General features: G+C 46.6%; 2 non-coding genes and 24 pseudogenes across 2 annotated transcripts; all 26 read right to left on the bottom strand.

Annotated features, from left to right (window-relative positions):
• Positions 1–501: 501 nt before the first annotated feature.
• On the bottom strand, positions 502–620 carry LOC148265311 (5S ribosomal RNA; annotated as a pseudogene).
• A 645-nt stretch (positions 621–1,265) lies between these two features.
• On the bottom strand, positions 1,266–1,384 carry LOC148265310 (5S ribosomal RNA; annotated as a pseudogene).
• A 559-nt stretch (positions 1,385–1,943) lies between these two features.
• LOC148265309 (5S ribosomal RNA) lies at positions 1,944–2,062 on the bottom strand (annotated as a pseudogene).
• A 209-nt stretch (positions 2,063–2,271) lies between these two features.
• On the bottom strand, positions 2,272–2,390 carry LOC148265308 (5S ribosomal RNA; annotated as a pseudogene).
• Positions 2,391–2,594: 204 nt separating this feature from the next.
• On the bottom strand, positions 2,595–2,712 carry LOC148265307 (5S ribosomal RNA; annotated as a pseudogene).
• A 560-nt stretch (positions 2,713–3,272) lies between these two features.
• LOC148265306 (5S ribosomal RNA) lies at positions 3,273–3,391 on the bottom strand (annotated as a pseudogene).
• A 205-nt stretch (positions 3,392–3,596) lies between these two features.
• LOC148265305 (5S ribosomal RNA) lies at positions 3,597–3,715 on the bottom strand (annotated as a pseudogene).
• A 589-nt stretch (positions 3,716–4,304) lies between these two features.
• LOC148265304 (5S ribosomal RNA) lies at positions 4,305–4,423 on the bottom strand (annotated as a pseudogene).
• A 208-nt stretch (positions 4,424–4,631) lies between these two features.
• Positions 4,632–4,750, bottom strand: LOC148265303 (5S ribosomal RNA; annotated as a pseudogene).
• Positions 4,751–4,953: 203 nt separating this feature from the next.
• Positions 4,954–5,072, bottom strand: LOC148265302 (5S ribosomal RNA). Its single transcript, XR_015820276.1, has one exon. It is a non-coding gene; the product is annotated as a 5S ribosomal RNA (ribosomal RNA).
• A 560-nt stretch (positions 5,073–5,632) lies between these two features.
• Positions 5,633–5,751, bottom strand: LOC148265301 (5S ribosomal RNA; annotated as a pseudogene).
• A 111-nt stretch (positions 5,752–5,862) lies between these two features.
• LOC148265300 (5S ribosomal RNA) lies at positions 5,863–5,980 on the bottom strand (annotated as a pseudogene).
• A 561-nt stretch (positions 5,981–6,541) lies between these two features.
• On the bottom strand, positions 6,542–6,660 carry LOC148265299 (5S ribosomal RNA; annotated as a pseudogene).
• A 564-nt stretch (positions 6,661–7,224) lies between these two features.
• Positions 7,225–7,343, bottom strand: LOC148265298 (5S ribosomal RNA; annotated as a pseudogene).
• Positions 7,344–7,906: 563 nt separating this feature from the next.
• Positions 7,907–8,025, bottom strand: LOC148265297 (5S ribosomal RNA; annotated as a pseudogene).
• A 561-nt stretch (positions 8,026–8,586) lies between these two features.
• LOC148265296 (5S ribosomal RNA) lies at positions 8,587–8,705 on the bottom strand (annotated as a pseudogene).
• A 563-nt stretch (positions 8,706–9,268) lies between these two features.
• LOC148265295 (5S ribosomal RNA) lies at positions 9,269–9,387 on the bottom strand (annotated as a pseudogene).
• Positions 9,388–10,252: 865 nt separating this feature from the next.
• On the bottom strand, positions 10,253–10,371 carry LOC148265294 (5S ribosomal RNA; annotated as a pseudogene).
• Positions 10,372–10,930: 559 nt separating this feature from the next.
• LOC148265293 (5S ribosomal RNA) lies at positions 10,931–11,049 on the bottom strand (annotated as a pseudogene).
• Positions 11,050–11,610: 561 nt separating this feature from the next.
• LOC148265292 (5S ribosomal RNA) lies at positions 11,611–11,729 on the bottom strand (annotated as a pseudogene).
• Positions 11,730–12,290: 561 nt separating this feature from the next.
• On the bottom strand, positions 12,291–12,409 carry LOC148265291 (5S ribosomal RNA; annotated as a pseudogene).
• Positions 12,410–12,614: 205 nt separating this feature from the next.
• Positions 12,615–12,733, bottom strand: LOC148265290 (5S ribosomal RNA; annotated as a pseudogene).
• Positions 12,734–13,295: 562 nt separating this feature from the next.
• Positions 13,296–13,414, bottom strand: LOC148265289 (5S ribosomal RNA; annotated as a pseudogene).
• A 559-nt stretch (positions 13,415–13,973) lies between these two features.
• On the bottom strand, positions 13,974–14,092 carry LOC148265288 (5S ribosomal RNA; annotated as a pseudogene).
• A 979-nt stretch (positions 14,093–15,071) lies between these two features.
• On the bottom strand, positions 15,072–15,190 carry LOC148265287 (5S ribosomal RNA; annotated as a pseudogene).
• Positions 15,191–15,752: 562 nt separating this feature from the next.
• On the bottom strand, positions 15,753–15,871 carry LOC148265286 (5S ribosomal RNA). The gene has a single exon (XR_015820058.1). It is a non-coding gene; the product is annotated as a 5S ribosomal RNA (ribosomal RNA).
• Between the last annotated feature and the right edge of the window lie 79 nt (positions 15,872–15,950).

Below are 15,950 nucleotides of genomic sequence, written 5' to 3'. Positions count from 1 at the left end.
TTGTTTCCTTGTGCGTGCGCACTACACCTCCCGTACTCGTTCTAATATCAAGTAAAATGCCACGGCGCCGTGACTCACATTTGCGAATAAACCTGCGAACCATAAATCAAGTCGCGCGTAACGTCGAAAGAATCATCTGCAAAAAGATGGGTGCAACACGAGGACCTCCCAAGAAAATGGGTGAAATATAAGGACTTCGCAGGAGGTCACCCATCCGAGTTCTTTTCTCGCCCGAGCACCCTTAACTGCGGAGTTCTGATAGAATCCGTTGCATTAGTGCTGGTATGATCCCTCATGTTTCATTCTGCACTGCAAATACATACACTCTTTCTCCTCCCGTCCCCCCTCCCGTCATTTGTTTCCTTGTGCGTGCACTTTGCATCTCTCTTTCTCGTTATAATATCAAGTAATATGCCCCAGCACTGTGACTCACCTTTGCAAATGAACCAGTTGTTTATAATTCCATTCGCGCGTAACGTCGACAAACCCATCCGAAAAAAATAGGTGCAACACGAGGGCTTCCCAAGTTGTCACCCATCCGAGTACTACTCTCGCCCAAGCACACTTAAGTGCGGAGTTCTGATGGGATCCGGGGCTTTAGTGCTGGTATGATCGCACCTCTTTAATTTCGCGCTGCAAATACATACACTCCTTCTCCTTTCTTCCCCCTCCGGTCATTTGTTTCCTTGTGCGTTCACACTTCACCTCTCATTCTCGTTCTAATATCGATTAAAATGCCCCTGCTTCTTGACTCACATTTGCGTATAAACCAGCAGACCCTAGTTCCAGTTGCGCGTAACGTCGAACGACCCGTCTGGAAAAAAATTGGTGCAACACATTTGCGAATAAACCTGAGGACCATAATTCAAGTCGCGCGTATCATCGAAAGAATCATCTGCAAAAAAATGGGTGCAACACGAGGACTTCCTAAGAAAATGGGTGAAATATAAGGACTTCGCAAGAGGTCACCCATCCTAGTGCTACTCTCGCCCAAGCACCCTTAACTTGCGGAGTTCTGATAGAATCCGTTGCATTAGTGCTGGTATGATTGCTAATGTTTCATTCTACGCTGCAAATACATACACTTTTTATCCCTCCATCCCCCCCTCCCGTCATTTGTTTCCTTGTGCGTGCACTCTGCATCTCTCCTTTTCATTCTAATATCGATTAAAATGCCCCTACTTCTTGACTCACATTTGCGTATAAAACAGTGGACTCTAGTTCCAGTCGCGCGTAACGTCGAACGACCCGTCTGAAAAAAAAAATTAGTGCGACATGAGGACTTCCCAAGAGGTCACCCATACGAGTACTACTCTCGCCAAAGCACACTTAACTGCGGAGTTCTGATGGGATCCGGTGCATTAGTGCTGGTATGATCGCACCTGTTTAATTTTGCGCTGCAAATACATAAACTCATTCCCCTTTCTTCCCCCTCCCGTCATTTGTTTTCTTGTGCGTGCGCACTGCACCTCCCGTTCTCGTTCTAATATCAAGTAAAATGCTACAGCGCCGTGACTCACATTTGCGAATAAACCTGAGGACCATAATTCAAGTCGCACGTAACGTCGAAAGAATTATCTGCAAAAAAATGGGTGCAACACGAGGACTTCACAAGAAAATGGGTGAAATATAAGGACTTCGCAGGAGGTAACCCATGCTAGTACTACTCTCGCCCAAGCACCCTTACCTACGGAGTTCTGATAGAATCCGTTGCATTAGTGCTGGTATGATCGCACCTGTTTCATTTCGTGCTGAAAATACATACACTCCTTCTCCTTCCCTCCCCCTCCCATCATTTGTTTCCTTGTGCGTTCACACTGCACCTCTCCTTCTCGTTCTAATATCGATTAAAATGCCCCTGCTTCTTGACTCACATTTGCCTATAAACAAGCGGACCCCAGTTCCAGTCGCGCGTAACGTCGAACGACCCGTCTGAAAAAAAATTGGTGCGACATGAGGACTTCCCATGAGGTCACCCATTCGAGTACTACTCTCACCCATGCACACTTAACTGCGGAGTTCTGATGGGATCCGGTGCATTAGTGCTGGTATGATCGCAACCGTTTAATTCTGCGCTGCAAATACATAAACTCCTTCTCCTTTCTTCCCCATCCCGTCATTTGTTTCCTTGTGCGTGCGCACTGCACCTCTCGTTCTCGTTCAAATATCAAGTAAAATGCCACGGCGCCTTGACTCACATTTGCGAAAAAACCTTCGGACCATAATTAAAGTCGCGCGTAACGTCGAACAGCACATCTGAAAAAAAGAAAATGGGTGGAACACGAGAACATCCCAGGGGGTAACCCATCATTGTACTACTTTCGCCAAAGCACACTTAACTGCGGAGTTCTGATGGGATCCGGTGCATTAGTGCTGGTGTGACCGCACCTGTTTAATTTCGTGTTGAAAATACATACACTCCTTCTTCCCTCCCCCCCTCCCATCATTTGTTTCCTTGTGCGTTCACACTGCACCTCTCCTTCTCGTTCGAATATCGATTAAAATGCCCCTGATTCTTGACTCACATTTGCGTATAAACCAGCGGACCATAGTTCCAGTCGCACGTAACGTCGAACGACCAATCTGAAAAAAAATTGTTGCGATACGAGGACTTCCCAAGAGGTCACCCATTCGAGTACTACTCTCGCCCAAGCACACTTAACTGCAGAGTTCTGATGGGATCCAGTGCATTAGTGCTGGCATGATGCCACTTGTTTAATTTTGCACTTCAAATACATACACTCCTTCTCTGTTCTTCCTCCTCCCGTCATTTGTTTCCTTGTGCGTGCGCACTGCACCTCCCGTACTCGTTCTAATATCAAGTAAAATGCCACGGCGCCGTGACTCACATTTGCGAATAAACCTGCGGACCATAAATAAAGTCGCGCGTAAAGTCGAAAGAATCATCTGCAAAAAGATGGGTGCAACACGAGGACCTCCCAAGAAAATGGGTGAAATATAAGGACTTCGCAGGAGGTCACCCATCCGAGTACTTTTCTCGCCCAAGCACCCTTAACTGCGGAGGTCTGATAGAATCCGTTGCATTAGTGCTGGTATGATCCCTCATGTTTCATTATGCACTGCAAATACATACACTCTTTCTCCTCCCATCCCCCATCCCGTCATTTGTTTCCTTGTGCGTGCACTCTGCATTTCTCTTTCTCGTTCTAATATCAAGTAATATGCCCCGGCACCGTGACTCATCTTTGTAAATGAACCAGCGGTTTATAATTCTATTCGCGCGTAACGTCTAACAACCCATCTGAGAAAAATGGGTGCAACACGAGGGCTTCCCAAGTGGTCACCCATCCGAGTACTATGCTCGCCCCAACACACTTAACTGCGGAGTTCTGATGGGATCCGGAGCTTTAGTGCTGGTATGATCGCACCTGTTCACTTTCGCGCTGCAAATACATACACTCCTTCTCCTTTCTTCCCCCTCCTTTCATTTGTTTCCTTGTGCGTTCACACTTCACCTCTCATTCTCGTCCTAATATCGATTAAAATGCCCCTGCTTCTTGACTCCCATTTGCGTATAAACCAGCGGACCCTAGTTCCAGAGGTGTGTAACGTCGAACGACCCGTCTGAAAAAAAATTGGTGCGACACGAGGACTTCCCAGGAGGTCACCCATCCGATTACTAATCTCGCCCAAGCACACTTCACTGCGGAGTTCTGATGGGATCCAGAGCATTAATGCTGGAATGATCGCACCTGTTTAATTTCGCGCTGCAAATACATAAACTCATTCCCCTTTCTTCCCCCTCCCGTCATTTGTTTCCTTATACGTGCGCACTGCACCTCCCGTTCTCGTTCTACTATCAAGTAAAATGCTACAGCGCCGTGACTCATATTTGCGAATAAACCTGAGGACCATAATTCAAGTCGCGCGTTACGTCGAAAGAATCATCTGCAAAAAAATGGGTGCAACACAAGGACTTCACAAGAAAATGGGTGAAATATAAGGACTTCCCAGGAGGTAACCCATGCTTGTACTACTCTCGCTTAAACACCCTTACCTACTGAGTTCTGATAGAATCCGTTGACTTAGTGCTGGTATGATCGCACCTGTTTCATTTCGCGCTGCAAATACATAAACTCCTTCTCCTTTCTTCCCCCTCCCGTAATTTGTTTCCTTGTGCGTGCGCACTGAACCTCCCGTTTTCGTTTTAATATCAAGTAAAATGGTACAGCGCCGTGACTCACATTTGCGAATAAACCTGAGGACCATAATTCAAGTCGCGCGTAACGTCGAAAGAATCATCTGCAAAAAAATGGGTGCAACACGAGGACTTCACAAGAAAATGGATGAAATATAAGGACTTCCCAGGAGGTAACCCATGCTAGTACTACTCTTGCCCAAGCACCCTTACCTACGGAGTTCTGATAGAATCCGTTGTATTAGTGCTGGTATGATCGCACCTGTTTTATTTCGCGCTGCAAATACATAAACTCCTTCTCCTTTCTTCCCCCTCCCGTATTTTTTTCCTTGTGCGTGCGCACTGCACCTCTCGTTCTCGTTCAAATATAAAGTAAAATGCCACGGTGCCGTGACTCACATTTGTGAATAAATCTGCGGACCATAATTAAAGTCGCTCGTAACGTCGAACGGCACATCTGAAAAAAAGAAAATGGGTGCAGCACGAGAACTTCCCAGGAGGTAACCCATCATTGTACTACTTTTGCCAAAGTACACTTAACTGCGGAGTTCTGATGGGATCCGGTGCATTTGTGCTGGTGTGACCGCACTTGTTTAATTTCGTGCTGAAAATACATACACTCCTTCTTCCCTCCCCCCTCCCATCATTTGTTTCCTTGTGCGTTCACAATGCACCTCTCATTCTCGTTCTAATATCGATTAAAATGCCCCTAATTCTTGACTTATATTTGTGTATAAACCAGCGGACCATAGTTCCAGTCGTGCGTAACGTCGAATGACCCGTCTGAAAAAAAATTGGTGCGACACGAGGACTTCCCATGAGGTCACCCATCCGAGTACTACTCTCGCCCAAGCACACTTAACTGCAGAGTTCTGATGGGATCCAGTGCATTAGTGCTGGTATGATCGCACCCGTTTAATTCCGCGCTGCAAGTAAATAAACTCCTTCTCCTTTCTTTCCCCTCCCGTCATTTGTTTCCTTGTGCGTGCGCAATGCACCTCCCGTGCTCGTTCTAATATCAAGTAAAATACTACGGTGCCGTGACTCACATTTGCGAATAAATCTGAGGACCATAATTCAAGTTGCGCGTATCGTCGAAAGAATCATCTGCAAAAAAATGGGTGCAACACGAGTACTTCCTAAGAAAATGGGTGAAATATAAGGACTTCGCAGGAGGTCACCCATCCGAGTACTTTTCTCGCCCAAGCACCCTTAACTGCGGAGTTCTAATAGAATCCGTTGCATTAGTGCTGGTATGATCCCTCATGTTTCATTCTGCGCTGCAAATACATACACTCTTTCTCCTCCCATCCCCCCTCCCGTCATTTGTTTCCTTGTGCGTGCACTCTGCATCTATCTTTCTCGTTCTAATATCAAGTAATATGCCCCGACACCGTGACTCACCTTTGCAAATGAACCAGCGGTATATAATTCCATTCGCGCGTAACGTCGAACAACCCATCCGAAAAAACATAGGTGCAACACGAGGGCTTCCTAGGTTGTCACCCATCTGAGTACTACTCTCGCCCAAGCACACTTAATTGCGGAGTTCTGATGGGATCCGGGGCTTTAGTGCTGGTATGATCGCACCTCTTTAATTTCGCACCGCAAATACATACACTCCTCCTTTCTTCCCCCTCCCGTCATTTGTTTCCTTGTGCGTTCACACTTCACCTCTCATTCTCGACCCGTTTGAAAAAAAATTTGTGCGACACAAGGACTTCCCAGGAGGTCACCCATCCGAGTACTACTCTCGCCCAAGTACACTTAACTGCTGAGTTCTGATGGGATCCGGTGCATAGTGCTGGTATGATCGCACTCGTTTAATTCCGCGCTGCAAATACATAAATTCCTTCTCCTTTCTTCCCCCTCCCGTTATTTGTTTCCTTGTGCATGCGCACTGCACCTCCCGTTCTCGTTCTAATATCAAGTAAAATGCTACGGTGCCATGACTCACATTTGCGAATAAACCTGAGGACCATAATTCAAGTCGCGCGTATCGTCGAATGAATCATCTGCAAAAAAATGGGTGCAACACGAGGACTTCTTAAGAAAATGGGTGAAATATAAGGACTTCGCAGGTGGTCACCCATCCTAGTGCTACTCTCGCCCAAGCACCCTTAACTTGTGGAGTTCTGAAAGAATCCGTTGCATTGGTGCTGGTATGATTGCTCATGTTTCATTCTGCGCTGCAAATACATACACTTTTTCTCCCTCCATCCCCCCTCCCGTCATTTGTTTCCTTGTACGTGCACTCTGCATCTCTCCTTCTCGTTCTAATATCAATTAAAATGCCCCTGCTTCTTGACTCACATTTGTGTATAAACCAGCGGACCCTAGTTCCAATCGCGCGTAAAGTCGAACGACCCGTCTGAAAAAAAATTGGTGCGACACGAGGACTTCCCAGGAGGTCACCCATCCGAGTACTACTCTCGCCCAAGCATACATAACTGCGAAGTTCTGATGGAATCCGATGCATTAATGCTGGTATGATCGCACCCGTTTAATTCTGCGCTGCAAATATGTAAACTCCTTCTCCTTTCTTCCCCCTCTCATCATTTATTTCCTTGTGCGTGCGCACTGCACCTCCCGTGCTCGTTCTAATATCAGGTTAAATGCTACGGTGCCGTGACTCACATTTGCGAATAAACCTGAGGACCATAATTCAAGTCGCGCGTATCGTCGAAAGAATCATCTGCAAAAAAATGGGTGCAACACGAGGACTTCCTGAGAACATGGGTGAAATATAAGGACTTCGCAGGAGGTCACCCATCCTAGTTCTACTCTCGCCCAAGCACCCTTAACTTGCGGAGTTCTGATAGAATCCGTTGTATTGGTGCTGGTATGATTGCTCATATTTCATTCTGCGCTGCAAATACATACACTTTTTCTCCCTCCATCCCTCCTCCCGTCATTTGTTTCCTTGTGCGTGCAGTCTGCATCTCTCCTTCTCGTTCTAATATCGATTAAAATGCTCCTGCTTCTTGACTCACATTTGCGTATAAACCAGTGGACCCTAGTTCCAGTCGCGCGTAACGTCGAACGACCCGTCTGAAAAAAAAAAATTAGTGCGACACGAGGACTTCCCAAGAGGTCACCCATCCGAGTACTACTCTCGTCCAAGCACACTTAACTGCGGAGTTCTGATGGGAACCGGTGCATTAGTAATGGTATGATCGCACCTGTTTAATTTCGCGCTGCAAATGAATAAACTCCTTCTCCTTTCTTCCCCCTCCCGTCATTTGTTTCCTTGTGCGTGCGCACTGCACCTCTCGTTGTCGTTCAAATATCATGTAAAATGCCACGGCGCCGTGACTCACATTTGCGAATAAATCTGCGGACCATAATTAAAGTCGCGCGTAACGTCGAACGACACATCTGAAAAAAAGAAAATGTGTGCAACACGAGGACTTCACAAGAAAATCGGTGAAATATAAGGACTTCGCAGGAGGTAACCCATGCTAGAACTACTCTCGCCCAAGCACCCTTACCTACGGAGTTCTGATAGAATCCGTTGCATTAGTGCTGGTATGATTGCACCTATTTCATTTCGTGCTGAAAATACATACACTCCTTCTCCTTCCCTCCCCCTCCCATCAATTGTTTCCTTGTGCGTTCACACTGCGCCTTTCCTTCTCATTCTAATATCGATTAAAATGCCCCTGCTTCTTGACTCACAATTGCGTATAAACCAGTTGACCCCAGTTCCAGTCGCGCGTAACGTCGAACGACCCGTCTGAAAAAAAATTGGTGCGACACGAGGACTTCCCAAGAGGTCACCCATCTGAGTACTACTCTCGCCCAAGCACACTTAACTGCGGACTTCTGATTGGATCCGGTGCATTAGTACTGGTATGATCGCACCCGTTTAATTCCGCGCTGCAAATACATAAACTCCTTATCCTTTCTTCCCCCTCCCGTCATTTGTTTCCTTGTGCGTGCGCATTGCACCTCCCGTGCTCGTTCTAATTCAAGTAAAATGCTACGGTGCCGTGACTCACATTTGCGAATAAAACTGAGGACCATAATTCAAGTCGCGCGTATCGTCGAATGAATCATCTGCAAAAAAATGGGTGTAACACGAGGACTTCTTAAGAAAATGGGTGAAATATAAGGACTTCGCAGGAGGTCACCCATCCTCGTGCTACTCTCGCCCAAGCACCCTTAACTTGCGGAGTTCTGAAAGAATCCGTTGCATTGGTGCTGGTATGATTGCTCATGTTTCATTCTGCGCTGCAAATACATACACTTTTTCTCCCTCCATCCCCCCTCCCGTCATTTGTTTCCTTGTGCGTGCACTCTGCATCTCTCCTTCTCGTTCAGATATCGATTAAAATGCCCCTGCTTCTTGACTCACATTTACGTATGAACCAGGCGTCCCTACTTCCAGTCGCGCGTAACGTCGAACGACCCGTCTAAAAAAAAAATTAATGCGACACGAGGACTTCCCAGGAGGTCACCCATCTGAGTACTAATCTCGCCCAAGCACACTTAACTGCGGAGTTCTGATGGGATCCGGTGCATTCGTGTTGGTATGATTGCACCGATTTAATTTCGCTCTGCAAATACATAAACTCCTTCTCCTTTCTTCCCCCTCCTGTCATTTGTTTCCTTGTGCGTGCGCACTGCACCTCTCGTTCTCGTTCAAATATGAAGTAAAATGCCACGGCGCTGTGACTCACATTTGCGAATAATTCTGCGGACCATAATTAAAGTCGTGCGTAACGTCGAACGGCACATCTGAAAAAAAGAAAACGGGTGCAACACGAGTACTTCACAAGAAAATGGGTAAAATATAAAGACTTCGCAGGAGGTAACCCATGCTAGTACTACTCTCGCCCAAGCAACCTTACCTACGGAGTTCTGATAGAATCCGTTCCATTAGTGCTGGTATGATCGCACCTGTTTCATTTCGTGCTGAAAATACATACACTCCTTCTCCTTCCCTCCCCCTCCCATCAATTGCTTCCTTGTGCGTTCACACTGCACCTCTCCTTCTCGTTCTAATATCGATTAAAATGCCCCTGCTTCTTGACTCACATTTGCGTATAAACCAGCGGACCCTAGTTCCAGTCGCGCGTAACGTCGAACGACCCGTCTGAAAAAAAATTGGTGCGACACGAGGACTTCCCAGGAGGTCACCAATCCGAGTACTACTCTCGCCAAAGCACACTTAACTGCGGAGTTCTGACGGGATCCGGTGCATTAGTGCTGGTATGATCGCACCCGTTTAATTCCGCGCTGCAAATACTAAACTCCTTCTCCTTTCTTCCCCCTCCTGTCATTTGTTTCCTTGTGCGTGCGCACGGCACCTCCCGTGCTCCTTCTAATATAAAGTAAAATGCTACGGTGCCGTGACTCACATTTGTGAATAAACCTGTGGACCATAATTCAGGTCGCGCGTATCGTCGAAAGAATCATCTGCAAAAAAATGGGTGGAAAACGAGGACTTCCTAAGAAAATGGGTGAAATATAAGGACTTCGCATGAGCTCACCCATTCTAGTGCTACTCTCGCCCAAGCACCCTCAACTTGCGGAGTTCTGATAGAATCCGTTGCATTGGTGCTGGTATGATTGCTCATGTTTCATTCTGCGCTGCAAATACATACACTGCACCTCCCGTGCTCGTTCTAATATCAAGTAAAATGCTACGGTGCCATGACTCACATTTGCGAATAAACCTGAGGACCATAATTCAAGTCGCGCGTATCGTCGAAAGAATCATCTGCAAAAAAATGGGTGCAACATGAGGACTTCCTAAGAAAATGGGTGAAATATAAGGACTTCGCAGGAAGTCACCCATCCTAGTGCTACTCTCGCCCAAGCACCTTTAACTTGCGGAGTTCTGATGGAATCCGTTGCATTGGTGCTGGTATGATTGCTCATGTTTCATTCTGCGCTGCGAATACATATACTTTTTCTACCTCCATCCCCCCTCGCGTCATTTGTTTCCTTGTGCGCGCACTCTGCATCTCTCTTTCTCGTTCTAATATCGATTAAAATGCCCCTGCTTCTTGACTCACATTTGCGTATAAACCAGTGGACCCTTGTTCCAGTCGTGCGTAACGTCGAACGACCCGTCTGAAAAAAAAATTAGTGCGACACGAGGACTTCCTAGGAGGTCACCAATCCGAGTACTACTCTTGCCAAAGCACACATAACTGCGGAGTTCTGATGGGATCTGGTGCATTAGTGCTGGTATGATCGCACCTGTTTAATTTTGGGCTGCAAATACATAAACTCATTCCCCTTTCTTCCCCCTCCCGTCATTTGTTTCGTTGTGCGTGCGCACTGCACCTCCCGTTCTCGTTCTAATATCAAGTAAAATGCCACGGCGCCGTGACTCATATTTGCGAATAAATCTGCGGACCATAATTAAAGTCGCGCGTAAGGTCGAAAGAATCATCTGCAAAAAAATGGGTGCAACACGAGGACTTCACAAGAAAATGGGTGAAATATAAGGACTTCGCAGGAGGTAACCCATGCTAGTACTACTCTCCCCCAAGCACCCTTACCTACGGAGCTCTGATAGAATCCGTTGCATTAGTGCTGGTATGATCGCACCTGTTTCATTTCTTGCTGAAAATACATACACTCCTTCTCCTTCCTTCCCCCTCCCATCAATTGTTTCCTTGTTCGTTCACACTGCACCTCTCCTTCTCGTTCTAATATCGATTAAAATGCCCCTGCTTCTTGACTCACATTTGCGTATAAACCAGCGGACCCTAGTTCCAGTCGCGCGTAACGTCGAACGACCCGTCTGAAAAAAAATTGGTGTGACACGAGGACTTCCCAGGAGGTCACCAATCCGAGTACTACTCTCGCCAAAGCACACTTAACTGCGGAGTTCTGACGGGATCCGGTGCATTAGTGCTGGTATGATCGCACCCGTTTAATTCCGCGCTGCAAATACATAAACTCCTTCTCCTTTCTTCCCCCTCCTGTCATTTGTTTCCTTGTGCGTGCGCACTGCACCTCCCGTGCTCGTTCTAATATCAAGTAAAATGCTACGGTGCCGTGACTCACATTTGTGAATAAACCTGAGGACCATAATTCAGGTCGCGCGTATCGTCGAAAGAATCATCTGCAAAAAAATTCGTGGAACACGAGGACTTCCTAAGAAAATGGGTGAAATATAAGGACTTCGCATGAGCTCACCCATTCTAGTGCTACTCTCGCCCAATCACCCTCAACTTGCGGAGTTCTGATAGAATCCGTTGCATTGGTGCTGGTATGATTGCTCATGTTTCATTCTGCGCTGCAAATACATACACTTTTTCTCCCTCCATCCCCCCTCCCGTTATTTGTTTCCTTGTGCGTGCACTCTGCATCTCTCCTTCTCGTTCTAATATCGATTAAAATGCCCCTTCTTCTTGACTCATATTTGCGTATAAACCAGCGGACCCTAGTTCCAGCCGCGCGTAAAGTCGAACGACCTATCTGAAAAAAAATTGTTGCGATACGAGGACTTCCCAGGAGGTCACCCATCCGAGTACTACTCTCGCCCAAGCACAGTTAACTGCGGAGTTTTGATGGGATCCGGTGCATTAGTGCTGGTATGATAGCACCCATTTAATTTCGCGCTGTAAATACATAAATTCCTTCTCCTTTCTTCCCCCTCCCGTCATTTGTTTCCTTGTGCGTGCGCACTGCACCTCCCGTTCTCGTTCTAATATCAAGTAAAATGCTATGGTGCCGTGACTCACATTTGCGAGTAAACCTGAGGACCATAATTCAAGTCGCGCGTATCGTCGAAAGAATCATCTGCAAAAAAATGGGTGAAACACGAGGACTTTCTAAGAAAATGGGTGAAATATAAGGACTTCGCAGGAGGTCACCCATCCTAGTGCTACTCTCGCCCAAACACCCATAACTTGCGGAGTTCTGATAGAACCCGTCGCATTGGTGCTGGTATGATTGCTCATGTTTCATTCTGCGCTGCAAATACATACACTTTTTCTCCCTCCATCCCTCCTCCCTTCATTTGTTTCCTTGTGCATACACTCTGTATCTCTCCTTCTTGTTCTAATATCAAGTAATATGCCCCGGCACCGTGACTCACCTTTGCAAATGAACCAGCGGTTTATAATTCCATTCGCGCGTAACGTCGAACAACCCATCCGAAAAAAAATATGTGCAACACGAGGGCTTCCCAAGTGGTCACCCATCCAAGTACTACTCTTGCCCAGGCACACTAAACTGCGGAGTTCTGATGGGATCCGGAGCTTTAGTGCTGGTATGATTGCACCTGTTTAATTTCGCGCTACAAATACATACACTCCTTCTCCTTTCTTCCCCCTCCCGTCATTTGTTTCCTTGTGCGTTCACACTTCACCTCTCATTCTCGTTCTAATATCGATTAAAATGCCCCTACTTCTTGACTCACATTTGCGCATAAATCAGCGGACCCTAGTTCCAGTCGCACGTAACGTCGAACGACCCGTCTGAAAAAAATTTGGTGCGACACGAGGACTTCCCAAGAGGTCACCCATCCGAGTACAACTCTCGCCCAAGCGCACTTAACTGCAGAGTTCTGTTGGGATCCGGTGCATTAGTGCTGGAATGATTTCATCTGTTTAATTTCGCGCTGCAAATAGATAAACTCATTCCCCTTTCGTCCCCCTCCCGTCATTTGTTTCCTTGTGCGAGCGCACTGCAGCTCCCGTTCTCGTTCTAATATCAAGTAAAATGCTACAGCGCCGTGACTCACATTTGCGAATAAACCTGAGGACCATAATTCAACTCGCGCATATCGTCGAAAGAATCATCTGCAAAAAAATGGGTGCAACACGAGGACTTCCTAAGAAAATGGGTGAAATATAAGGACTTCGCAGTAGGTCACCCATCCTTGTGCTACTCTCGCCCAAGCACCCTTAACTTGCGGAGTTCTGATAGAATCTGTTGCATTGGAGCTGGTATGATTGCTCATGTTTCATTCTGCGCTGCAAATACATACACTTTTTCTCCCTCCATCCCCCCTCCCGTCATTTGTTTCCTTGTGCGTGCACTCTGCATCTCTCCTTCTCGTTCTAATATCGATTAAAATGCCCCTGCTACTTGACTCACATTTGCGTATAAACTAGTGGACCCTAGTTCCAGTCGCGCGTAACGTCGAACGACCCGTCTGAAAAAAAAATTAGTGCGACACGAGGACTTCCTAGGAGGCCACCCATCCGAGTACTACTCTCGCCCAAGCACCCTTAACTGCGGAGTTCTTATGGGATCCGGTGCATTAGTGCTGGTATGATCGCACCTCTTTAATTTCGCGTTGCAAATACATAAACTCCTTCTCATTTCTTCCCCCTCCTGTCATTTGTTTCCTTGTACGTGCGCAATGCACCTCACGTTCTCGTTCAAATATCAAGTAAAATGCCACGGCGCCGTGACTCACATTTGCGAATAAACCTGAGCACCATAATTCAAGTCGCGCGTAATGTCGAAAGAACCATCTGCAAAAAAATGGGTGCAACACGAGGACTTCACAAGAAAATGGGTGAAATATAAGGACTTCGCAGGAGGTAACCCATGCTAGTACTACTCTCGCCCAAGCACCATTACCTACTGAGTTCTGATAGAATCCGATGCATTGGTGCTGGTATGATCGCACCTGTTTCATTTCGTGCTGAAAATACATACACTCCTTCTCCTTCCCTCCCCCTCCCATCAATTGTTTCCTTGTGCGTTCACACTGCACCTCTCCTTCTCGTTCTAATATCGATTAAAATGCCCCTGCTTCTTGACTCACATTTGCGTATAAACCAGCGGACCATAGTTCCAGTCGCGTGTAACGTCGAACGATCCGTCTAAAAAAAAATTGGTGCGACACAAGGACTTCCCAAGAGCTCACCCATCCGAGTACTACTCTCGCCCAAGCAAACTTAACTGCAGAGTTCTGATGGGATCCAGTGCATTAGTGCTGGTATGATCGCACCCGCTTAATTCTGCGCTGCAAATACATAAACTCCTTCTCCTTTCCTCCCCCTCCCGTCATTTCTTTCCTTGTGCGTGCGCACTGCACCTCCCGTGCTCGTTCTAATATCAAGTAAAATACTACGGTGCCGTGACTCACATTTGTGAATAAACATGAGGACCATAATTCAAGTCGCGCGTAACGTCGAAAGAATCATCTGTTAAAAAATGGGTGCAACACGAGGACTTCACAAGAAAATGGGTGAAATATAAGGACTTCGCAGGAGGTAACCCATTCTAGTACTACTCTCGCCCAAGCACCTTACCTACGGAGTTCTGATAGAATCCGATGCATTAGTGCTGGTATGATCGCACCTGTTTCATTTCGTGCTGAAAATACATACACTCTTTCTCCTTCCCTACCCCTCCCGTCATTTGTTTCCTTGTCCGTGCACTCTGCATCTCTCCTTCTCGTTCTAATATCGATTAAAATGCACCTGCTTCTTGACTCACATTTGCGTATAAACCAGTGGACCCTAGTTCTAGTCGCACGTAACGTCGAACGACCCGTCTGAAAAAAAAAATTACTGCGGCACGAGGACCATAATTCAAGTCGCGCGTAACGTCGAAAGAATCATCTGTTAAAAAATGGGTGCAACACGAGGACTTCACAAGAAAATGGGTGAAATATAAGGACTTCGCAGGAGGTAACCCATGCTAGTACTACTCTCGCCCAAGCACCCTTACCTACGGAGTTCTGATAGAATCCGTTGCATTAGTGCTGGTATGATAGCACCTGTTTCATTTCGTGCTGAAAATACATACACTCCTTCTCCTTCCCTCCCCCTCCAATCGATTGTTTCCTTGTGCGTTCACACTGCACCTCTCCTTCTCGTACTAATATCGATTAAAATGCCCCTGCTTCTTGACTCACATTTGCGTATAAACCAGCGGACCCTAGTTCCAGTCGCGCGTAACGTCGAACGACCTGTCTGAAAAAAAATTGGTGTGACACGAGGACTTCCCAGGAGGTCACCAATCCGAGTACTACTCTCGCCAAAGCACACCTAACTGCGGAGTTCTAACGGGATCCAGTGCATTAGTACTGGTATGATCGCACCCGTTTAATTCCGCACTGCAAATACATAAACAACTTCTCCTTTCTTCCCCCTCCTGTCATTTATTTCCTTGTGCGTGCGCACTGCACCTCCCGTGCTCCTTCTAATATAAAGTAAAATGCTACGGTGCCGTGACTCACATTTGAGAATAAATCTGATGACCATAATTCAAGTCGCGCGTATCGTCGAAAGAATCATCTGCAAAAAAATGGGTGGAACACGAGGACTTCCTAAGAAATGGGTGAAATATAAGGACTTTGCATGAGGTCACCCATCCTAGTGCTACTCTCGCCCAAGCACCCTTAACTTGCGGAGTTCTGATAGAATACGTTGCATTGGTGCTGGTATGATTGCTCATGTTTCATTCTGCGCTGCAAATACATACACTTTTTCTCCCTCTATCCCCCCTCCCGTCATTTGTTTCCTTGTGCGTGCACTATGCATCTCTCCTTCTCGTTCTAATATCGATTAAAATGCCCCTGCTTCTTGACTCACATTTGCGTATAAACCAGTGGACCCTAGTTCCAGTCAAGCGTAACGTCGAACAACCCGTCTGAAAAAAAAAATTAGTGCGACACGAGGACTTCCCAAGAGGTCACCCATCCGAGTACTACTCTCGCCCAAGCACACTTAACTGCGGAGTTCTGATAGGATCCGGTGCATTAGTGCTGGTATGATCGCACCTGTTTAATTTCGCACTGCAAAAACATAAACTCCTTCTCCTTTCTTCCCCCTCCCGTCATTTGTTTCATTGTCCGTGCACA

Source organism: Carica papaya, chromosome 5 (assembly GCF_054855325.1).
Source record: "Carica papaya isolate Zhongbai chromosome 5, ASM5485532v1, whole genome shotgun sequence".
NCBI lineage: Eukaryota > Viridiplantae > Streptophyta > Magnoliopsida > Brassicales > Caricaceae > Carica > Carica papaya.
This window is presented reverse-complemented; position numbering and strand designations above follow the sequence as displayed.